At 40.8% G+C, this 19772-nt stretch overlaps 1 protein-coding gene across 5 annotated transcripts in view; it reads left to right on the top strand.

The window, feature by feature from the left end:
• TEAD1 (TEA domain transcription factor 1) overlaps window positions 1-19772 on the top strand; it is a 159509-nt gene that overhangs the window by 35250 nt on the left and 104487 nt on the right. The window lies entirely within an intron of this gene.

Genomic DNA, 19772 nt, shown 5'->3' with positions numbered 1-19772 from the left:
TAATGAAACCATTAGTTAGCGTTCATTTTTCAAAAAAGCAAAAAACAAAATTAAGTTAAACATTAAAACATCAATCAAGAATGAAAATAATAGCAGAGTTTCTAATGTGGGGAACTTGCTGCAAATCTCAAATAGGATCTACAGTGTTTTCACCAGGTTTTAACTGATGTTGGCTTCTGTGGCCACAGGTCTGAGGTCACAGCAGCCTCCTGATGCATCTAACGAGACAGGTTTTATTATCTGCATACTGTTCTTTTTACTTCTGATTCCCATCTCTCGGTGTGTAGTTACTGGACATTTACTGCAGTCATTTGTGTATTTACTTGCATATTAAAAGCTTGCTTTTTCTTTCCTCCCCCCTCCCAGGAAAGAAATCATTGAAAGGGAAAAGAGTACCAGATAGGAACGGATAATTTATGTAGCAGAAAAAGTAAATATAAAATAGAATCTTACAGTCCTTTATGTAACAGCCGTCTTCAAGAATGGAAAAAAGAGTAGAGTGGAAAAGCAATTGGAATTTATGTGAAACTCTCAGTGGGCTCATAGACACAGATAAAGATTCAGTACTAAATGCCTGGAAAGAATATTTCCTAATTTTTGCCCTAAGAATGGTTGTTTGCAGGACTTACAACCTTAAAATTGTGAGAGAAAGACACCAGAAAGATGAGACAGGAGAACATATAGGGTTACAAATGCTCAGATTTTGGATTTTTTTTTTTTTTTTAATAGAAAAGGTTTTCACTTACTAACTAACTATTGCGCACACAGTTCCAAGTCCCTGGGAAAGAAATCTTAACATTTTACTTTGAGGCAGAGAAGACTGATACAATTTCAGAAGTCTTAGTGAGCTTATAAAGCACGCCTGGGAAAGTCCCTCATGCAAATAATTCATAATCACATTCGTCCAATTGTAAAAGCCAAACTCCCTGAAAATCAGAGTAACTTTGTTGGAATAAGATGTAGAAATTAAATATTTGTGCTCTGCAGTGAGTATGAGGTCACTGACAAGATCTGACATCTTCACTTTGTGGAATTAAACTTAACATATTTTCCAGCTGTGCCTTTGTGTATGAATGTGTGTATGTATTTGTTTTTCTTTTGTTACTTAATATTTCTGTGAAATCAGTTCACATTAAGCAAAATCTTTGTGTTGCCAACACTGTGTGCCTTGATAGCCATTTCTTGGGCTAAGCAGAGCTGTGGTATGTCTGATATGAAGGCTATGTATGAGGTATTATGTGTCTTAGGCTGCTTTTCAAGTGTTGTATAATCTGTTGAATTCACACTGAAACTGGTAAGAACTATTCAGGATTGACTCTTCCTGTCCCACCATGCCTTGTAATAGACATCCGATGTCCAAATTGTTCTGTTACAGAGTTTATGCCCAGTTAGCCCTGAGTTACCACCAATTTGCAGGCTTTGTTACCTGAATGAGAAGAGAGAGTAGGCCAGGCATGTGATACTGCAAGCCAAGGTGCCCTTCCCCTATTTGGAGTACACTGACAAACCTAAGAAGGCCTGAGGGGAAGATTTTCTGCCAGTTCCTACGCAGTGTAGTGGAGGGTGCAGGGCAACAATAAGCCGCTTGTGGCTTCCTTATTCTGCATCACATGGTCCCAGTATGCAGCTCTGCTGTATGGCTTTGGTGTGAAATCCCTCTTAGCTCATAGTTGCTAAAGTGAAGTAATGCACTGCATCTGGATCAGTCCTGGTGATGAGCTGGGCTGCCTTGAGCTGGTTTGTGTGTTGTGGCAGAGGCAGGAGCCTCCTAGAAAGTCCCGTTAGCAAATGCAGTGTAGGAGCTGAAAAATACCCTTCTTGTCTTTGAGATTTCACCCTCTGGTTCTCGTGCTTATTTGCTCTGTGGCCAACTTTGGTGTCACCAGTGCCCATACACACACTGCCATCTCCCTTGACCTGTTTAAATGTCCAAAGTCATTTGAAGAAAGCAGGAAAAGATTCAAGGATGGCTTGAGGATTTTTTTTTTTTTAATTACTGTAAATTTACTGTAGTAAATCCTCAAGACATTCTTAGTTCTGCTTCTGCATCAGTTGTTTAATCCTGATGTTACCTGGGAGGATGGAGCTGTGATTCCAGTTGTTATGCTGTTTAAACTTATGTCTCTGCATGACACCTAGGAAGGTGTGTAGTCTTGAAATTCATCTGTATCCTTGAGTTTATTCTTTATCTAATCCATAGTGTTTTCTTTGAGGGAAGATCATGCCTTATTTAGGCACTGAGACAATCAAAGTTTCTTCAGTCCCTGAAAATCCTTCTCACAAATCTGGCTGGGACAACAGTCCTCCTGGCAAGGACTTTGCTTTTGAGGAAGGGGAAGCCTTCCTCAAAGAAGTACAGAGCGTTTTCCCCTGAGTTACAATTTTTTTGTGGCTGAGGAGTAAAGAAGGTTGGAGAACCTCTTTCAGGCACAGAGGGTATTTTCAACTAGATTGAATCCTGTAGGATTAATTGCTCAACTCTGCCATAAGTTAGGGTTTTTTTTTTTTTTTTTTTTTTTTTAATAGCAAAATGGTTTTCTGACCCTTTTGTGCTGTGAAAGCCATTCCCTATTTATCCTGTTACTCTGGAACAATAGCTCTCTTCCCTGTCTGGGCTTCAAGACCGGGGGCCTGCATACGAACACTGGCCATCCGTACACTGGGTAGGTTGAGCACAGGAGGGTGGAGTGCATCAGTGTGCATGGACACTGGGCTCCCCCCTGCCTGCATCTGCAGTGCCAGAAGCAGGATGAGGCAGACAGGGCCTTCTGGAGTGCTCTGCAGATCTTCCTGTCTGAACTTTCACATATTTGAGAGTGTTAGAGCCAGAAAGAGTTCTGTCCTTGCAGTATCTGTTGCCAGCGTACGTGAGTTGTGGCTATAATTCTCCAGGAAAAAAAGATATCTCCTGGCAACTTGTGACATACAGTGCTCTTGTTGCATAAGGAAGGGTCAGAGTAGCCTTAGGTGTCTTGACTGAAAAGTGGGTGAAGGTGGCCTGGGCAGGCCTTGGAAATTAGGGAGCCATAAAGACCTTTACTCTTGTTCTGTGAGTTGTTTGTGAATTTCTAGAGGGAACAGAATAAATCTTAAGCCCAGGACTCTCAGCAGATGCAGTTATTCCCAAAGTGTGGTGCAATAAACAACCCTTCTTCCACATGGACATCAGTGGCTAATAATCAGGATTTTGCTAGGTTCTTCCATCTTTCTAAAGCAGCAACACACACGTGTGGCAATGAGAACTTTACGTACCCATTTTCTATAAAATCCTGGAAGTGGTGCCTGTGATACCTCACATCAACAAACGTAGTTCTTGTCCTGGAGGGGTGCCGAGTCTCCTGTGATACCAGTTGGCTGCAGTGGATCATGTGGCACTTGGCACCTCCTGCACTCGTCCATCAGTTGTGGTTGGAAACAAAGCTGAGCACGTGGCTCTGTTTCTCCCAGGGCCTCGGGAGGGGCTCAGCAAGCCTCTAGTCCTGCAGGATGGTCTGCAGAGACGAGGTCCAAGTCTTCTTGTAAATCAGTAGGAAATACAGCAGATGAAGACTCAGTGTGACATTAATCTCTTGTATCTAAAGCACAGCGTGTAACTCTCTGGTTTTCAGTACTGAGCTCTGGCCTCCCAGAGGGCTGAATCCAGTCATCTCAGTGAGATAAGAGGTGTGCTTGCCACCTGGGAAGCAAGGTTCAGTTGCAGTCCAGGAGATACATGGGGACAGTTGTAGCTTGAAGGCACTCATGGTCCTTGCTCACTTGGGCTTACTCTGAAGCTGCAGTCACAAAGGCCTCTCTGCATGGCAGTCGGCTATGGCCCTAACCTTTGGGCTTTCCACAGGAGCTGCTGCCTTTGTACTGTGGTTATCTCTAGCCCAGCTCCCAGTGCTTTCCTACCTGATGGCTCTTGAGGGAGTCCTCAAATGACAGTCTGCAGCTGGTGCCTCTCAGACAGGTCTGCTAGCTGTGCCACCATGGCAGGGGTGGGTGCAGCATTTCAGTGTGAGGAAAAACAGATAAGGCCACAGCTTCATGGCGAATGGCTGGTATGGTCTTCAGGTGGGCAAACTTTATCACTTTGGGCTTCAAAGTCCTTTTATCTGTATCTGTAACAGTCATCTGTGACTTTCAACTCCCAGCTAGATTAATATTGGGCTATATAGGCAGTTTATTTATGGTGGCCTTTGAATGACATCTAAATTTGCGAGGAAGTGCCAAATGCTATTGGGTGCTTGTGCTGGGCTTACGTGTAAAGTCCTTTGGTGAATCAACGTGATTTCAAATACACGTTTGCATATAAACATGACTGTGACTGACTTGAGAAAGCTAAATTAAATTTCACATTTGCTTCCTGCAAAATCTCTGTACAGGAAACTATCTATATGGCTCTAAACCATTCGGGGCCTGGTTGTCTGTCTTGGAAGTGGCCACTGTCACCACGGCATACAAGATTGACAAGGACGTTCCTGCAGCCTAACCTGTGATACTTGATTTATGTTCAATTGTTTCTATATGGTTAAAAATTGTTACCTGTTTGAGTTACATTTCCTGATGAAAAGCAGAACAGTTCATAATATTTGCCCTCCATCTGCTGTCATTTATAACTAGACCATAAACTCCTCGGAGCAAGAGCTTTCTGTCCCTCTGTACACCTACAGTGCTGAACACGCTGGGGCCTTGATGTTAGTTGAGTTGCCATTAATAATAAATAGAGAGTAATAGGAGAATGTGTAAATGCATTCAAACATGTAGTGACGCTTTTAAGTATAATTGTTATCGCTGGAAATCTCTGTGTGACTGGCAGCTGGCTTGCACTTCCAGAGAGTCCCTGTAATTGGCATTTGCTCGTTCTACTGGTCCATCAGAGCTTGCCTCGGAGGGGTGTTGTCTAGCGTATACACACAGAAGACCACTGGGACAAGGCTGCTCAGAAGTAAAGGCAAGCCAGGCAGTTTGCCTTTAGCTCCCTCTCTGAGAGACTTAAGGATGCCCAAGCTCATTACATCAGTATATGGCCTGGGGTTAAGTAACTTTTCAGTAATTAACTTGTAAACACGGGGCTACAGTTTCTCCCTGGGCTCTGCCTTTTTGAATCCCCGTGTAATGTTCTGCAGGGGAAGCTCCCTGCTGGACAGGCATGGGGCTGAACAAGCCTGTAGGGTGCCAGGGTGACTGTGCTGCTGCGGAGTGCTCACACGGGCTGGAGCTACAGCAGGCTCCTGCAGGTTTTTCTTCATGTTTTACCTACTAATTTGATGTCATCGGTCCTCACTGTTTGCTTGTTCTCTGTTTTGTTTTGATCTGGTTTTGATTATTTGTTTGGATTGGTTCACATTTTGGATAATATTTGTGCTTAGGTTTTGTGTTGTCAGTTTTAGAAGCAGCAATGCCAATTTTGAAAGCAGGATATTTGGGGTTCATGACTACTATATTTATGTAACTCAAGCAATTATTACCCATGGTGGCTAGTGCTGTAAATACATGAGGTGGGTAAACTTGGTAGAATCTGTGAGAGAACATCTACATGGAGAGTTTACTGGTGTGCTGTCTTGACTACTAATGGTAGAACAGAAACTAAGAATTTCTTAACTTTTCTAAATTTTAATTTCTATCCTTCAGATTTTGTTTGTTTGTTTGTTTGTTTGTTTTTTTCCACTTAGTAAATTGTTCCTTTTCATTCTGGACATTGAATTCTTGCTGTGAGAATTCACAGAATTCATTAATTTCACATTCCCAGAAAAATTGTTTTAGTTTGCGTCAGCTGCTGCAAGAAGAGGTGGAAAAGTGCAGAGTGAGAGTGAGAATCATTTGGTGGGCACAGCTGTGGAACAGAAATAAATCAAGGTGGCAGAAAGGTGAGTTAGAGAGGGAAAGAAAATGGAAGAGTTTCTTACCGTAAATCCACATGGTTAGTAAATCCAACTATCAAATTGCAGCTACAGTGCCCAAAAATATAAATTGTGTTCTATTTTAAAAAAGAAAAATGTATTAGTAAAACAGTATTTTATACATCTTCTGTGCATATCAGAAATAAAACCACCTTTGAGCTCTGACAACAAATGTACTCATCATAAAAGCAACATTCGTGTTGGTCTAAAATCTCACATTTATCTACTATCATATCTATCTGTGGTGCAGTGACATTGAGCCAGGAAGTGCTGTTCAAAAAGTAATTCAAATGGGAAAAATAAATGTCCTTGGCTCTAAGTCATAATGTTTCTCCACTAAGAGCCAAACTTACTTCTATTGTAATGTTCATCAGCAATTCTTTTTTTGTTATACTTTCAAATAAAATAAAATGAAAATGTAATTTGATGAAACCAACTACTTGTCTGAAGAAAGCCAAAATACTTTCTTTTTTTCTGGGTCATTTCCTGGCTCATTCCCTTTCTGGGTCATTCTTTTTTACCTGGGTCACTCTTTCCCTCTTCTTCATACTCATTTAATAATAAAAATACTCAAATGAAATACATTTGCCTATGATTTCCAAGGATTTTACTGTCAGTAAGTAGAAAAAGGCCTGCTTGGTTTTGAAGGCAGTGTATCACAGCCTGATTGAGCTTCTCATCTCAAGGGATATTGCAAATGGCTATGGTAAAGCACAGAAAGGCTTAAATAATCATGCAGCTAGTCAGTGTCTTAAGTAGGAGAAGAATCAAGAAGACTAATACTTAGATTCACTTGAAATACCACTAGACAGTTCAGGATTGACAGCCACATCTCTGAGACTTGCCATTTTGACATTTGCTTACTGTGTAAGGCCAGAAATTGTTCTGGTTTAAATAGGTCTACCCATCAAGGACTGGAAATGGAAAGCCTGTGATCTTGAATTTCCAAAAAGGAGAGAGAAAAAAAAAAAAGGAGTTTAATGGTGTTTTGTGGTGGAGAATTGAATAGTGAAGTTTAAAGTCTCAGCTATCAACACAAAACCACCCCTAGCCTCTAATTTGAAACATACTGGAGAAGCCATGCTGAAGGTGTTTGGTTTTCCCAATGACAAAAGCATCTATTGAGTTAATGGAACTTTTGTGTTTAGACAACATTATGAGAAACAGAGGTAATTTTAAAGAGCAAATGTAATTTACTGTAATTTAAAAGTATGAATAATTGAGTCTATTTGTATTTTTCTCAGCTTGACAAAACTTTTCCATACAGAATTGAGTGCATGCGATAAATAGTAACTGCATGCAATGAACATTAACTGCTCTTCATAAACATTTTGATATTATCTAACCTTTAGAAACTAAAAAATGCAAGAGTTAGAAGCATGCTATTTATACCAGACCGTGAAACAATCAGTTACTTTTAGCAGGTATTCTTGACCATGGTGTGCAGAGATACTTCTTTGTCATTGAAAACATTATGGGAATTATATTGTGTCTCTTCTTTCTCTGGATAACCTATAGAATTTAATATATTTTCACATTTGCTACAAAACTATCTCCTGAAGACCCCAATTAGAATGATAAAACTATATCAAAAACATTGAGAAACTTTGTTCTGTCTCCTTCAGAGACCTTGCAGCTCCAATACTCAACATTGCTCCTGGCAAGGTATTTCTGCCCATGCTGGTCAGAAGACTGAACTGGATGCTGTAGTGCTGGTGCCATTCCAGGAGCAGCACAGGCAATGTATGGTCAATGCAACTGCTTCAGGTCTTCTTGAACCTGATCAGTCTTATCAAGAAAACATACACTGAAATCAGCTACAGTAGGCAGTTTACATCACCCTGGTGACAGCACTAGGCCTCCAGATTAGATGTGCTCAGAGAACACCTCAGCTTGTTGCTGCCTCTGCACATAGGAGCAGGTGCCGAGGCATGCTTTGGCTGAAGGAGCCTGAACAGGCACATGGCTGTCATGAGTGAGTGACAGGGCAGCCCTTGGGCCTGCAGCATGCAGGCATCTGAGGGCACAACAGCAGCTCTGGCACTGGAAAAAGGAGAAAACATGACCAACTGTTGGAATGATAACCCACACAGAGAACTAGAACAAGCTTCGCAAGGGTATGCTCCCCTTTCGTGTCCCTCCCGCCAAATGGAGGAGGACTGATGGTGGTCCTGATGGAAGAGCAGTACAGGGCAACACACATCTGTGTGTTTTCTTTTTCTCTAATGTGCCATGTGTTTCTCACATTGCTTTGGACAGTCTCCTCTGAAAATCCCATGTGCTTATTTCTTATCCCCGTCTTCTACATGTGGTAGCATGCCAGGCCCAGTCATGGACAAGCAGACAGCAGTGCAAATCGACAGCACAGGTTTCTGTGCTGGTTCATATGAGTTCGGTGCTCCCTTTTCAAGAGCAGCACCAGCTGCAACGTGGCCGAAGCGTGACTCAGGTTGGGAAAAATGGCAGAGGTCTGCTAAGGTTTGACATGAGACAGGCCTGCAACTCCACACTCAGCCAACCAAGGGAAACCCTGGAGTCATGGCTCTGCCTCTTCAAAAGGCACACATGCTTTTGTCAGGACAGCTTGTGAGAGGCACTTGGGTCTACTGACAAAACTAATGAGTGAGGTTTTGGACATGCAAGGCATTCGCCAGGCAGAAAAAGAGGCTGGTGATGATAGCCCATGAAACTGAGCAGTGAGTGGAGGGGGCGCTGTGGGAGAAATGCCAGTGTGATGTAAAATTGGTATTTCTGTTAAATTCAAGATTTTTCAAGTCCAGTAGAATTATAAGCATTAGTTCGCAGGCTTGTACTTTTTGTTTATGTCTTTATATGTATGTTTTGTTTTCTGCTGCCTGGACTGCACCATCTTGCCTTTAACTCTGCCATCGTCCAGTGAAATCACAATTGTAATGGTTGCCAGCAAAGTTATTTTTGTGGAAAATTGACACTTCCTGAAGTAGGATTAAGCTACAGTGAACAAGGAGTTGAAATAGACTGAAAATATAAGTCAGAGCTTAAGATAGAAATTGCTTCCTCAACAGGTGATAACTGTAAGAGAAGTGCAGAATAACTACATAACTATTATATTGGATTTTGAAAATGCTATTGCTGGTCATTGTAGGTCTTACTTATGTTTAGCAATTAAAGATTGCCACAGTTTGGGATTGTTTCAGTATCTCAGAAGGGGAGTGTTTTCTGCTCCTTTGTAGAAGGTGCAAGTCCTGCCACATAAAAGCATCCTTACTTCTCAGGAGGATTTGAAATATCAGAAATAAATTTTCCATAATGGACAAAATGAAAGCTATAGATCTGTCATTACCCATAGGAGGCAGTCATGCTGATGAAGTGAAGCTGATTCCAATGCATTTGCTGCCTGGTGAAGGCTAGGTGTTGGAGGCAAGTGTGAAATGGAAAAAAGTAGTTGGAATGTAGAATTGCTCATTTCCTTACATGGGAGGCTTCCTTTGTACCACATAGTTAAACAACTCAGAATTAAAATTCAATGTGGCAGGTAATTTGCTCATAACACTACTGCTAGCAGTGGGAAAACAAAAACAGTTAAAATACTTTTATTTGACAGCTCCTGCACTTGCAAACAAAATTATTACTTTGATTTTATTCTGTACACAAAAGCACAAGGTGGGATTTGCAGTATTGGCTTGTGATGAAGACAAGCCACTAGGCAAGTTGGGACTAGCCAGCATCCCAGATAGGACCCCAAGTCCTATCTTACATGCTGGTTTGTGAAATTTCCTGTTCAGAGTTGGTTAGAACAAGGCTAGGAAACTAGGATTAAATCCTAGCTCTGCTGAAGGCTGTGGTGCTGTGATTTCACTTTTTTTTTTTTTTTTTTAATGTCTTGTGATTCTGTGTTCTATCACCAGAAAACCACAGCCTTTCCCAAAGTGAGCCTCCCAGTGTTATCTCTCCTCTCCTTCCAGGCTCCTCCAGGGCTGATAGGCAGTGTCTTATTCCAGCCAAAACAATTGCTAATGGAGACGCAAAGAGCTTCATTAAACTTGGAGTGATTATTCATATGTATAAAATGGCTCTGTGTTGGCAGGATCAGAGCCCAGGGCTGCATTCAAGTAGTAACACCAAAGCAGAATAAAACTATTTTCTCTTGGTTCTACCATGTACCATATCGGCACATTCAGGTGAGCATGAGGTATCTATAGTGTCCTGTTTTCTAAAGGCCAGATACAGGTAGCTACTTTAATGAGTCTGCAGCTTACAGATAATGTTTGACAGTTTCTTAATTTGTAAAATGAATTTTCGCTAAAAGTTAGGTCTTTCAATGTATGTTTGAGAAAGCGTGTGTTTGCACTTACATAAAGGAGTGTTTGTATAACATCTGCAAAGCAGAGAATAAGTAGACTTGAGGGATGAAAGGTGCCAGCTGCGGGATTCCAGAGGTGTATTTGGCCAATGAGACGTTGCAGGCCTAAGTCGCAAAACTTGCCTTTCTCCTGCTTCATAAAAGAAGGGTCCTTCTTCAGCTTTGTATAGAAAAAGGGTTAATCTTGTGGCTATTTCTTGTTTAAACAAACGCACCTGGGTAAATGAATGAACCTTTTACTTTACTGTGCCTTTTTTGTAACTTTTTAACAGAATACTTAAATCATTATATAAAATATTTTTTATGTAGATGAAAGTTTTAGGTTACATATGAACCAGTCAGACATTGGACCACCCTTCAAATAGCTTTGGCTTTCCCCTTCCTGACTGAACATACATAAAGTTGTTCAGGCAGGTGGCTTTCTGTCCCTTTTCCCACCTCACTCAGAGCTGTTAGAGTGAACATTCATGTTTTTGCAGCCATTGTGGAAAAAACAAAACAAAACAAAAAAACCCCCACACCTTTCATCCTGAAAACAAATTAATCAAAAAAAAGAAAAATCTGATATTGGAGCAGGAAACCAGTTACTCATATGTTTGGAGTAAAATAAGAGAGCTGTGAACATGAATGGTTGGAGCTCATTTTGCACATGTCTGTGTGACATGGGAACACCAATAAAACTGGGGAGGCTTGGGGAATTGGGGGGAATGAATGGTTTCGGGGCTAGGTCTAGACAGAACAACTCAGTGCCAGGTCTGTCATACGTGTGAGCAATGGATCATATGTGGTCCCAGCAGGAAGGTAGAAACACACCAGAGATCAAGGATTTACCTAAGTCTAATATTTATAATACTTGTTATGTGTTATTAATAGATCCAGTTTGGCTTTTGGGGTAAAAAATAACTGGTCATGCCCAAGGATGCTGTGGGAAGTCAGTTACAACAAACTGCAAAGAAAAGATTGTTTGCACATATGAAAGCCATTGACTGTGTTTACATCATTTGCCTCCTCCCAGGTAGATGGGATTGGAGCAGTGGCAAAAACACCATTAAGTGTACAAAATGGCTAGCTCCAAAGGTATGCAGGGCATTTTTGTCTGTATCCAGGTCCAGATGCCAAGATTATGTGTATGGAAGGATAGGGAGAGATGAACACCACTTAACACTGAAGGAGGACCAGTGTCTGTTTTCTTTGGGCTTTTCTACTGTAATTCATAAGTTGTAGAGTCACTTGGAAGGCACGGAGCCCCTGTGAAGACTGAATCCCTGCCTGAGCCTCCTTGGGGTGTCTGAGCCGAGGCATTCGAGGAGTAGGCTGTTGTTAGGTTTATGCAAGAATTACATCTACTTTTGTGTCCTTTTTTCTAGCCTTGTATATATTAAAACCTATTGTCCTGGTAGATACATATGCTAATTTTCTTTTTTTCTGTTTACATGCACTGACAGTGTGATGAATTATAGTGAACTGCCAAACATACGCTCTGTAAACACACCCCAAGTAAAGCAGTGGCTTTGCCCTTGCCCTGAGGGACTGTACTGTGGCCTCTATGTACAGGTCTCAGGGCTGGGGAGTGTTCCTTACAGAGCTGCTACAGGGCAGTTTGGGGCCTGGTGTTTTCCGTGGTGAATAGCTGTCCTTGGGCCAGCCCAAGCCCTTTCACCTGGACGGCCCTCGGACTGGAGCCCACCTGCCAGGTGCAGGCAGACTCCCCTCAGTCACAGAGCATTCTTCTGAAAGCTGGATAATTGGCAAATGGGTGACATATTAATAATCCCCATTTCACAGTCTTACAGCTTTTACCATAGAAAATCCTGAGCTGCGATACAGCTGGGGTAGGCATGCCACGGTGTTCGGCTGGCAATAGATGTTGCCGCTGCCATTCACAAGCCATCCCTGTCCGGTGATGGTAGGTGCCCAATCTGTGCCTGCTGCAGAGCGCAGCAGCTGGCGTGTGTCACAGTTGCCTCCTGCAGTTGCAGAAAGGATGATTTCTCCTTCTAAGAGCTGGTAAATATTTTATCCTTTTCTTTGCTTCATGTTGGCAATTAATGAAAGCAAGTCAGACATGGTGCTTGCTGTTCTTCATTCCTATGAGTGCCAAGTCATATTTAGAATAATCTTTGTTGGTTACTACCATAATGCAGTATTTGAGCTGGGATAAATCCCAGGAACACTCTTATAATTGAAAACAGCTGGGTGTAAATGAGCACTAGCACCTAGGATGAATGCGACTGCTTCAGTATCACATAGGGAAGGAATTGTTTCTTGAACAGCTGTGGTCGTAATGAGAGAGGGATTCACAACTGATATGTTAAGATTCACCTACTCAGTGATAACTTGGTAATCAGTGCCCATCATGGGCCATGAGCCATGTGTAGCCCCTTACAAAGCACTGTGTGTGTTGGATTGCTGGGCACTGGCTAGATGTTGCGGGCCGTTTTAAGCTGTAGCTGTCTGCAGGAGGGGTCCTGGTGAGCTAGCACAAACCAAGTGAGTGTGTTGAAGTCACAGTCAGAATCTGGCTGTTTCCCCACATAGAAGGTGAATCGTTTTAGTAATTTCTATGAAATTAAAAATAATGGAAAAGAAAATTGGGCTGGAGTCAATGATTCAGCATCCTTACAGCAATAATTATACATTAACAAGAGCATCGTTTGGAAAAAAAAAAAAAAAAAAAGGCCTTCAGAGTGGTAAGAAATACTCTTTTCAGTTGCATAAAGAGTGCAGAGAGATGAAAGCTGTATGCAAAGGGAAGAATTCCCATGTATTAACATCAGCCCACTCTTTGCTGAGTAATCTGTTTCTGTAAGTGAAAAATGAGCAATTCAAGGAGAATGCATTGTTTCTTTTCAGAAGTAGTTCATATAATCCGAATTTCATGTTTATGTCTGTATGTCTGTATCTACTCTTGCAGATCTAAGTAATGCTTTGTTCAGCAGCACAGTTTCCTCACAGTTCATGAAGCTACATGTGTAAATCTTCTCAGATGAGCTGGCTGCAGACTAAAGGAAACTATCACTTTATTGATGTTAAGTTGCATGGTTTTGTTATTTTGCGCACTGGCATGGCACTGTCTGTTTTCCCACTGCTTTTATGTGTAACTGAGTGCTGTAGTGGAGGGGAGGAAAGTAACACCTGATTTCACTAACTGACTAATACAATCGCTTCAGAAAAAATAGTCGTGCTGCTTTTCCCAGGTGCTTTGTAGCTGTAGATGAACTGAATGTGTTAGTCCTCCACAGGTCCCAAAGACAAACCTGAAGCTGGTAGCTTGCAGTTAGTAAACAGGTTGAATGCCAAGTGAGAAATGGTAACTTAAACTAGTTCTGGTCTCTAGTAGGATTAAGTCTTGAGATAGGAAATGTATGGAAGCATCATTGCTTGCAACTATTTGATGGCCAGACAAAGCACAGCATCAGATTTTTATTTTTTTTCTTAAGTGTTCATGCAGACAGATTAAAACTCTTTATTTCATTTCAGTGGCAGAAATGAATGGCTGAATTAGTCTGGCTGAGTTTTAAAGGAATACTTTGTCCTAGAAATGGGCTTCTTTTCTCTCCTGGTGCTCTCTCTTCTTAGAGGGAATAATTGATGATAAGTAGACCTTGTAACAAAAATACAATAAAGACATTTTAAGCTAATGATTTTACCACTGGATGCTCTGTAAATGATTTACATTTTTATTCTTCATACTGTTTTTTCTTCGTAAAGGTAAATTAAATATAAAATTGCTTAAATATATTTGTGTTTTCTTGAAAGTAATGCCATTTGCACCTCAAAGAGTCAGAAAAATCCATGCATGCTTAAATATCACATGTACAAAATCCAGAGTATGCATTTGTTTTGAATAAAAAAATTAATCTTTTTTATTCCAAAAAATGTTGATTGTATTTCTTGACTTGCATAAATACTGCAAATATATTTTTACTGGCAAGGTAGAAATTTCAGCTTGTTTTTAGTTGGAAAAAATAAAGTTTAACAAAAGCTTCACTTTTAATACCTTGAAATGCCATATGCTTCCTTAGATTGGGAGACGGCTCCTACCTAGGATTTTTTTTCAGGTGTGCTTTGTTAGAGAGTCAGAGGTGGTTCTCTGTATGCCGTGGAGATGCTGTGATTCTTCCCCTGCTGAGTTCCTCCTTCAGTAAGAAATTGGCCTGCCATGGAGACCTGCTGAAGAATTTGGCACTGGCAGTGATAGCAGCACTGTTCATACTGTTGCTGTGAGTTAGCTGACTTTGGACTAGCAAAACAAATCTTAATGAAATCCACACTTTATACCCATTCTGGATTTATTGTAGTTGATGCAGAAGAACTTCAGAAACCTGGATGTGATGTGGAGAGTCAGGCGTTTTGACAGATGTCATATGAAGGGAGGGTTGGAGCAGCCTTGCCTCCTACAGCCCCCATGCAGAGAAACCACAGGAGGAGCCCTCTTCTCTGCCTGGTGCTTTGCCTTCTCCCTGTCTTGCCTGTCTTGATGAACTGCTTCACGGGAGGCTTTCACAAGTGATGTTCACATAGCAAACTGCCCAGCAGCTGGGTGAGGGAACTGTGCAGAGTAGAGCAGCACATAGCTCTGTGGGCACCAGCAGTAAGAAGCCTGCTTTCCCCTGGGTTTCTGCTCTGCTGCTGACTGAGCTGGCTTGTTGCCAGCATGTCTGGGGAGTCTCTTGAGTCTCACCTGGGTTTTCCCCTGCCTGAGCAAGGATACGCTCCCACTGCTCCAACTTTCCTTCTGTTGGGGCAGTTTATGTTCTCTTTTGGCTGCTGAGTCTCATGGGATCATATAGTGTGTTCATCTTCCTCAGACAGGGTTAAGCAGAGCTGCATAACTCCCGAGAACTGTTCATGTCGCCTGTTCTCAACAACCCCTGTCCTCCCCTACACTTTCCCAGTGTCCTACACTGATCACTTCTGCTGTGTGGCTGATTGTGAAGTCAGAACGGTCTTCCAAACACCTAACGTAGGTTTTTCTTACTGCAACTTATAGTCTTTGCTTCTTGTCCTTTCCCTGGCAGAAATGTCAGAGCTTTGTCTCTACTTTGCTGTTACCTTTTCCTTATTTGAAAGTGGTTATCTTCTCACATCGGTCTTCTCCAAATTTAAACAAACCCAATTCCTTTCCTGGTAGGTCATGCTTTCTAGATCTGATAACTTTCTTCCTCTGGATTATCTCCAGCAGTACTTTCCTGAAGTCTTAGCACTCCAGCTGTGGATTTGCACTGCAGCACAAAGCACAAGGCAAATCCCATGGGCCTGCAACTTTTCAAGCTTTGAGAGAAAATTTGCCATCTGCAAATTTAGAATTAGTTGGTTTTTACTCATCTGCTCATTATCATCTTGGTGTTTATAAAAAGCTTGTTGGATTCCTGATCCCATTGTTTTTATAGAACCAAAGCTAAGATGAAGTTGTTCACAATCTAAAAATATATTCTTAAAAGTGTAATTAATCACTTCAACTCTTGACATTTTTACATCAATAATTAAGATCTTTATGAAAGAGCTGGTTTAGAAATACTGGGCTAGTTGTGAAAATTATCTGGTAACCTTCTGTAGCAATTCATAGCCAGAAATTCTTAGCTTAGAAATTCATAGCTGGAAGTTCTTGCAGATGCCACTGCAGGATATCTAAAAAATATCTGCACTTGATCTCTTTCATGTAGACAGGATTTAGAAAACCAGGGAGATGTAATTCCTCCCCCTCCCGCCCCGGCACCTCTCAGAGCCAAGGCATGTTTTCAGTCTTATATTCCTGCACCAGTACCTGCAGAATATTAAACCTCTTCCAGTGGCTATGCATGTATGCAAGTGATACCTCAGTGCAGGCACCCTTCAGCACCTGTACACTGAAATTCGAGAAAGTAAGTTTAAGGAACAAGCAGATAAAATGATTGAGCTTTTGCAGGACATTAAAAAGAAAGATTCAGCTTACATGACTCTTGAAAAACAATGTTTGCATGTTAGTTCATTGTAGAAGTACTGAAGGATATGAAACATATCAAGGCCTTAAATCTGCACTTGTCCTACACTCCCGTGAGGAGCTATTGATCTCAGCTGTTGGTCTGGGAGCAGCAACTTTCTTGGGCAAGTCCAGGTTTGTATTGCTCATGTAGTGAAGGCATAAGAGAATGCTTTATGCAACCAAATAAACTGTTCCCTTGATAAGATGTTCCAGACTGCCATTTGGCTTTGCTTAAATTCATTGGTTTGATCTGCTTTCCTTGTTCTTCTGAGTTTTTAAAGTAACTTTTCAAACAAGTGAACATCATGAAGATGAGTAATTTCTTGCACCTCATGAAGCTGTAATAAATGGGTATTTTCTATAAAACATATTTTTTAAATCTAATATTGTCCTTGCTAGTTTCTCCATTGCTAAATGGAAAATATCATGTTGTTTGAGAGGGGAACATACCTCCATTATGCACAGCCTACATGTCCTGCAAAAACTACAGAGAAAGCCAGTCATACTTAGAATTGGCTTAAATAGAGGGAATAGAAATCAGCTGCAAGAGTTCACCATTCAGAGTGGTAACTAAAGGACCTTAGGCACAAGGGAAACTGTCTTGAAGTATATGTCAGAGAGACTGGTATTAAAAGGAAAACTCTGAAGAGGGAACTCCAAAACTGCAGCAGTATGTTTTAAGCAATTTTAGAAGGTACAAAAAGGATAGCCAAAATCTGGTAAGGTTTATTTGGTTGTTTTTCTGGGAAGCATGGAGGTATTTTAATTTGTTAGCATAAAATACAAGCATGAAATCGGTTCTGTAAAAATTAACATGATAAAAAGCAAATATAGAACTTTTCAACTTGATGTGCTCTCTAACTTCACGTGCAAATGGATCCTTTTTGGTTGTTTTTGTTAATTGCCTCCAGGAAATTAACGCTTCCTCCACTAAAAGTTTGTATTAGGACATTTCGAGTTTATTAATAAATGGAAGGCTTTTTTTTTTTTTTTTTTTTTTTTTCAGAAATGGACTGGAAGACCATATTTCTCACATGAGGTTTATTGCTCATTAGAAATGTGCAACAAAGCTCATCTATTGACAAGTTGTATTATTTTTTGATAATCATGTTCAACTCAAACATAATAGGTCTGAATTTTTTAATCATAGTTGGATCCTTAGAATTCAAGTTAAAGACGAGGTAGAATTGCCTTTTGATACATAGAGCTGGGCTGGAACTGATTAAGAGAGTAGCTCATTATTTTTGTGAAATAATAGGGAGCCATTTAGTGGTTGCAGTACAAGGTTTCCTCGCTCCTTGGTCTTCTAGCTTGATCTGCAGTGTCAGCGTTCACCAAAATGGAAATCACTAATAACAACCTTTAGTACATGAGAGGGTTTTTTTCCAGGAGGTTGCTCCATACCCCATCATACAGATTCTAGAAGAAACACTTGCTTGTCTTATATTTTAGAGGCTTCTATGGTAGCTACTAATGCCTCAAGATTATAGCCAAATAGGTAAAAAGGAATGGGAAGGGAGATAGCACATTAGTGAAAATTCACTTGTAAACACAATGCAAGATCTAACATGAATATCAAGTAACATTAATTACTTTAGAGCCTCTCTGTTTTCCTTGTGTGCATTTCAGTTATTATTTCAGCATAATGCAATAACAAGGACTGGTTTATAGGACGATAATAAGACTTGAGGCTATGACTGTGGCAGATTTTTGTAAGCAGAGTGTGGTTGGGCTGCAGGGAAAGATGCCGGTGGCTGTGCTGTGTGTTGCAGGATGTGGTCCCTGTGATCGAGGAGGGGAAGGATTTCCTTCCCAAGTCACATTTGAAGAACTGACCTAGTAAACAGTCCTGCTCTGTGCTGTCTTTTGGTGAAATGCTGAACTGTGGTCTCGATCACGTGAGGCCAGTAAAATCTCCTGTAGCCATTTTTCTGTGCACTGTGGCAGTAAAACTGAAACCCTCCTAATTATCCCAGTCATGGTTTAATTACCTCATTTACCTAAAATTCCACCTCTATTTGAAGGCTTAAATGCAAATGATCATTTTTGTCAGTTCTTTCCCAATATTGCTGTGTTTGTTCCACTAAACCTTGAGTGTAAGATTCTAGTCTTGAGAGCTGAATCAAGCCTTCAGCCTTCTGAAAATTTTGAAGGATTGTGTTCACTATTTTACAAATGTTTACATATCCCTCTCTGTGATGAGGCTTCAAAAAATTTGGCACATTTTGCATTTCTCAGACAATAAGTGGTGTATTTGGGCAGACTTTGCTCCTGCTCCTCATTTGTGTGTATTTCCCTGGGAATCCATCCCCTGCCTCATTATCAGTTATTAAAAGGCATTCGAGATGCTGTTAGCCTTGAGATTTCCGGTGGGTAGGCACTAACTTAAGCTGTGCTGAAATGCTAAAACCAATGCTAAGTTAAGAGATGCCTCTCTGTAGAAAAAGACATTCAAGTAGGGAAACTAAAGTTCTTGAGAGTCCATTTCATGTGTGCTGATCTATCAAAGTGCCTTGTAAAGCCCAGAGTAGAGGAAATACCTCATACTTTAGGTGTCAGACCAGTAACTTTGGTTAGTGAGACTGCAAGACCACTCCCAGATTCCCCATTTCAGCTCAGTTTTTTTTTCAAGGCTCCCTAGCCTCTGATGGACTGGACTGTCAGGTTTGGGATCTAGTGATCGTCTCATTGGTTAGCTCAGGTGAGGAGAGCTGTAAATACTTTTCCTTTCAGGGAGTTCTCCAGCTCAAAAAGGTGCTTTTCCAGAGCTGCTGTAGCCTCCAACTTACTTACGTCCCCTTCGTTTCCATCAGCTGTTTGCCAGTGTGCCACTTCTCACCTGTTTAGGATGTACTGAGAGTCTGCTGAAAGGTGTTGGCGTTAAGCTGGAGAGGGACTGGTGGGGACATCCCCTTCTTCTGCACATAGAAGGGACCTGCTCTCATCTCCCCTGATTAAGTGTTTAATACATACTTTTTTTTTTTTTTCCATGTTTAGGCAGCTAACTGGATTTTTAAGAGCGTGTGCAGCACATGCATGCATGTTTGAACACTCCTATCCATTTAGATCAGTTAGAGTCACCAAACTTCTTTTTTTTTTTTTTTTTTTTTTTTTTTTTTTTTTCAAAATAAAACTGCATTATGCCTAGACATGTTGAGCCAAATCTGTTCCTGGTGTTATTTCACTGACTTCACAAAGAATTACACCAGAGATTAATTTGGTCTGGTATAGCAGCTTTTTGCCTGGAGCAAATCTTTATAGCAGAGTTGTATTTCTCTCAAAAATATAAAAGGAACACTGATGGATCTGCAGCTCTGGTGGTGTGAGCAGGTGCAGCTATATTAAATTATTTCTTATTAAATAGATTCAGTGACTTGAAGATTATAATTTTTGTTCTGCTATGGTTCTGTGACAGGGACCTTTTAAAACAGGTAATATATATATCTCTTCATGTAATTCCTTTCTCTGGTATTATCATTTTATCAACTTTATATTACCATTTGATCAATTTCCATTTGTACGTAGCTCAGATTCTGATTGTATTATATATTTGGGTAAGATCTGAAAAGTAGAACCTTTC

The sequence above is a fragment of the Netta rufina genome, assembly GCF_964035555.1.
Source record: "Netta rufina genome assembly, chromosome: 5".
Taxonomy (NCBI): Eukaryota; Metazoa; Chordata; class Aves; order Anseriformes; family Anatidae; genus Netta; species Netta rufina.
Note: the sequence above shows the minus strand (reverse complement) of the source record. Positions and strands in the feature narration are given on the sequence as shown.